Source organism: Phaeoacremonium minimum (assembly GCF_000392275.1).
Source record: "Phaeoacremonium minimum UCRPA7 unplaced genomic scaffold PA7_03_scaffold_534, whole genome shotgun sequence".
NCBI classification, from domain to species: domain Eukaryota; kingdom Fungi; phylum Ascomycota; class Sordariomycetes; order Togniniales; family Togniniaceae; genus Phaeoacremonium; species Phaeoacremonium minimum.
The window spans coordinates 124,030-129,453 of NW_006921436.1; positions in this window are offsets into that span (position 1 = coordinate 124,030).

Here is a 5,424-nt window from a genome sequence, read left to right on the forward strand (position 1 = left end):
ATATATTAATAATAACTTTTTAAAGAATTAAAAAGTTTATATAAATAATAATAGCTAGATAATAAATAAGATTAATCTAAAATAATTATAATATTTTAATAAATATATAAAAATATATATAAAAGGTAAATATTGTTTCTTTATCTTTGATAATAATTTATTATTTATATAATAGTATATAACCATAACAGTCTAAGCTATACTAGTATAGATACAAAAAAAAACCGTTCTATATCTAGGTTTGGGTCATTGTCAAGTCGATGTCAGTCTATCGTCAAACTATCCTCTAAACGTCGGCCGAATGAAAACCTATCATACCTTATATTCCTTCTAGTTAGTATCTTCGATTTATATAAATAAGGTTCTTTCTTAATTCTTAGCTAATCTTAGGTTATTTTAATATTAATGATAATTTAACTTTAATTTATTATTAGATATTATATAATAATAGTCTAGTTAGTATTTAATTATACTTTTATTTATTATATACTTTATATTATATTTATTATATTTATTATATTTATCTTTCTTAAAGAATAGTTAGATTATATTTAATATATTATATATCTATCTAAAATATAAGTATTAAATATCTTCCTTTTATTATAATATATTATCTTCTTTTATTATTTAATCTACCATCTTTTTTAAATCTAGCTTTAGATTATTTATATATTATCTTTAGCTTTTATTTCTTTAGTTATCATCTTTTATTCTAAAAGTCTTTATAATTATCTATTTCTAATATATTATAAGTTAGCTTTATAAGCTTTTATTATCTTTTTTATTTACTATTATTATATATATCTTTCAACTTTATAATATTTTTAATGATTTTATATATAACTATCAGACTTTATTTATCTTCTTTATATAATTAAAGCCTAAAATAGTCTTTTTATAAATAAAAATAATAAGAATAATTATTTTCTATTTACCTTACTTACCTTATATCCTTAGGATATAGAATGTCTGCTTATAAGCTTATAAGTATATATATTTCCCTATTTTTCTGCTTTTTAAGACTTTTTTCCCCTTTTTTCTTTAAGTTTCTATAGTCTATAAGTATTCTTATCTAAATAGTCTATCAAAATAGTCTATCCTTTAGTTTTTTATTAATTAGTTTATAGTCTACTTTTATGTTAAATACTAATAGTTAGCTAATTATTATTTTTTATCTTTATCTTTACTACCTTTAAGATTATCATTAAAACTTATAAGTTTTTAGCTTTTAGATATATTATATATAATATATCTATAGTCTGTCGACAATACTAACTTAATATATAGACTTTTATTAAATATTTCTTTACTTTTACTAACGTTATCATATAAGTTTTCAAATATTAAAGCTGATTTAAGTATAATATACTAACAATATATAGTATAGTTATGTTTATACTCTATCTTTCCTATACTATCTTTATAAATAATAAAAATTTGACAATCTTTTATATTTACTTACTTAGTATATTTTCGATATACTCTTAATATATTATCAATTTGTTAATATTCTATTAGACTTTAAGACTTTATATTATTAAGCTTATATAGCTAAAAGCTATAAGTATATAATAAAAGACTATTATATTATAAGTTTTCTATTTTTTATTTATCTTTAATTTAAGATTGATTTACTAACATCCTTAAGATACTATTTTCTTTTAGATAAAGATTATTATAATCGTTATAGCTATAAATACTGTTTATATAGCTAACATTTATATTATATATTTTTAATCTAATTTTAATCTAACTTTATACTAACTATACTTTTTAAAATATTATCATTTTCTAGAATATTAGAATAGCTTTAGCCTATATCTATACTATCGTCACCTATATATATTTATCAATCTATCTATAATATAGTTTCTATATATATTAACCCCTTTATTTTTAGACTATCCTAGCTTCTCCAACTTTTGTCACCTTTATGTCGACTATACTTTCTACTCTTTCTACTAGCCTTTCGACTATATCTATCTAATATATACTAGATAATATTTTTATCCTTTTATAATAGACTAATATATTATTATAATAACTTATTAATACTATCAATATAAGTCTTATAGTCTATCGTTAGTATACTCTCAATTCGTTTACTAACTATTCTTAAAATAATAGTAATAACTAGGCTTAAGGCTATCTTATAGATAGTTAAGTAAAAGATGATAGATTTAAGGCTTTTTTTATTTTGTTAGATTATTAGTTTGCTTTCGATTTACTTTTAAGCTATCTTTTAAGGCTAATTTTATAAATTTTTATTATTATATTATTACTTTCTTATATAATTTCCGATTCTATTAGACTTTATATATTCTTAGCTTAATCTTTATTATAGTTTAGTTTATTTTCTTTTTATTTATAATATCTATCTTTATTATAAAAGTCTTTATTAATTTAAATTAGTTAATCCTTCTTAAACTTATAAACTATTTTATAAATATTTTAGCCTTTATTAGATTATAAACTATCCTTACTATATTTATATACTTTAATCTATTTCTTAACATCTTTCTTACTTTAGCTTTTATAAGATAATAGCTTATATTATATTTTATTATCTTTTTATATTTATTATATTTATATATTAATCTAACTATACTTAAAACTTACCTTAACGTTAGATATAAGTTTAAACTAATATTATCGATTCTTATTTATATTAATAAGATATTATAAGCTTTATAAAGAAGATTATATAATTTTAATATATTTTTATCTAAAGGATTGTCTACCCTTATTTTATTAATAACTTAAGTATAGTCTCTACTTTAGTTAGCCTTAATATACTATCTTTTATTTTATTATTTTTAAATAGTTTTTTCTTAGTTTTTATCATTAAGTTATACTAGTATTATGATAGTATATTATTTAAGCCTTATAAAAAGTCTTATAATCGTTTATAATAGCTTTCTTATATTCTAACAATAGTTCTTAAGACTATATTTTATTACTTTATACTTTTTATATAATTTCTTTACTAGCTTTATAATCTTAAGTTATTATTAAATACTATCAATCTAACGTTAAACTATATATCAATTAGAAAGATATATACCTTTACCTCTACTTTCCTTATACTTATAATTTTATAAGCTTCTAATACTTTATATATAGACACTTTGTCTATAGCTTACTTATATCTTACTATATACTTATTATTAGTCTTCTTTTTAGTTAAGTAAGTATATATTATATAATAAAGCTATAGCCAACTATAGATTAAACCATCATTATATAAAGTAGCTAAATATATTAAAGGTAAGGTCTTTATATAAAGCCTACCAGCTACTATAGAGAGAGTATTTATCTTTTTATCTTTTTCTTTATTTTCTTTATATAATAGTTTTAGTTTAGTCTATAGTTTAACTATACTTTAAGAATTCTAACCTTACTTTCTAAGGTTAAAACAATCTTATTAAAATATACTAACTTAGTTAATTTAGTTTTAATATAAGTTAGATAAAATAGTTTATATTTTATCTTATTAAATCTTATATTATATTTTTTTATCTAATTTTTATATATTTTATATATAAGCTTAAGCTATTAATAGGCCTTTTAAATAATCCTAATATATACTAATATATTAGTATCATCTATAAATCTTATTATAATAATATTATTTATTCTTTATAATCTTTTATATAATATTAATAAGTATAAAATAAAGAAGATAGATAAGATTGATAATCTTTAAAAGATATTAGCTAATACTTAAAATACCTATAACTCTTATATATTAAATAATAAAGTCATTATCTTATTATTTAAAAGACTTTTAAAAAAGATAGTTATCTAAGTTAAAACCTTTTTTTTTTAGTATTTATAATAACCTTTTATAGTTAATAGTATCAAATATTCTAAATATATCTAGTAAAAAGAATAATAATATATTATCTTTATTCTAATAAATATATATTTAGTTTATAATAGTTTAAATTATTATCTTAATTAACTTATTTTTATAATTATCTATCTATTCTTTAAATAGTAATTATAATATCTTTACTTTATATATAATCTATTTAGTAAATATACTTTCAATTATCTTTTCTATTATATTAAATAGTATAATCAGACAATATATACTTAGTTTACTTATATCCTCCTTATCTTTAGATAAAATGATAGTCCTAACTTTATAAAATATCTTTAGATAATAGCTAGCCTACCAATAGACTATAGTCAAATATATAAGTTAAATTACTAATAAATTCTTAAGTATTTTTAAGTATTTATTTAGAATATTATTAAATTTAAATATCTTCTAAAAGCCTATTTTATAAAAGAAGTTTAATATATCTTTATCTTATATAATATATATTATAAAGAATGATTATATATATAATATCTTTAGATTAATAAAATTAGCTATTAGCTTAAAAAAGAACTATCTTTAAAATACTTTTAATTTTCTATTAAAGATAATAGTAAAGCTTCTAAATAACTTAAAGGCTAATAGAAGAGATAATTATAATAGCTTATTACTATAATCTTAAGCCTATCTTATTATAAACTATATTTATTATAGATTATAGGTTTTAGCTATTATATAAAGATTATTTCTTTATATCTTTTTATTAGCTTTATAAATCAACTTTTTTTCTTTTGGTTAACTTTTCTTTATTATCAAAATACTTTTAAAATACCTATAGTCTAAGTTATTTTATAGATAATATACTCTTCTTTAACTATTATTTATATTTTAATATTCTATCAAAAATATCTTAAGATTCTTCTTTTTCTTTTAAATATATAATTGTTTATAATATATAATAACTTTTTTGTTAAAGTATTAATATATTCTTTAATCTCTTCTAATATACTAAGGTTATCTAAGATAAGTAAGTTTTATATATTATATTTAACTACTTTCTAATTAACTAGTTTTTAATTATATATTATTAATTTTTTATATATCTATCTATCTACTCTTTAAATTTTAACCGTTTATAGCTAATAGTCACTTTCTTATAAAAGTAAGGTTTTTTTATATATAATATTTATATATTTAATAGCTTAAACAAAATTGATTATAATATCTAAGCCTTTTCTATTAAAAAATATAAGAATCTTTATAAAGATAAGAAAATCTATTTACTATTAGTTTACTAACATTATAAGTTTCTTTACTTTATTATAATAAATATATTTATTTAATATTTACTTTTTATAATATAAATTAAAGTCTTTTAATATAATTATAGTCTATAAAAATAATATATTTAGTAAAATATTAAATAGTATATATTATTTAATAATCATTATTAAATCTAAATTAAGTAAATATATTATTATAATAATAATTAAGTTATTTATTATCTTAACTATAATTTAACAATAATCTTTTATTATCTTACTCTTAATTAGCCTTACTCTTTCCTTTATTAAAAGTATAATCTTTAGATAAAT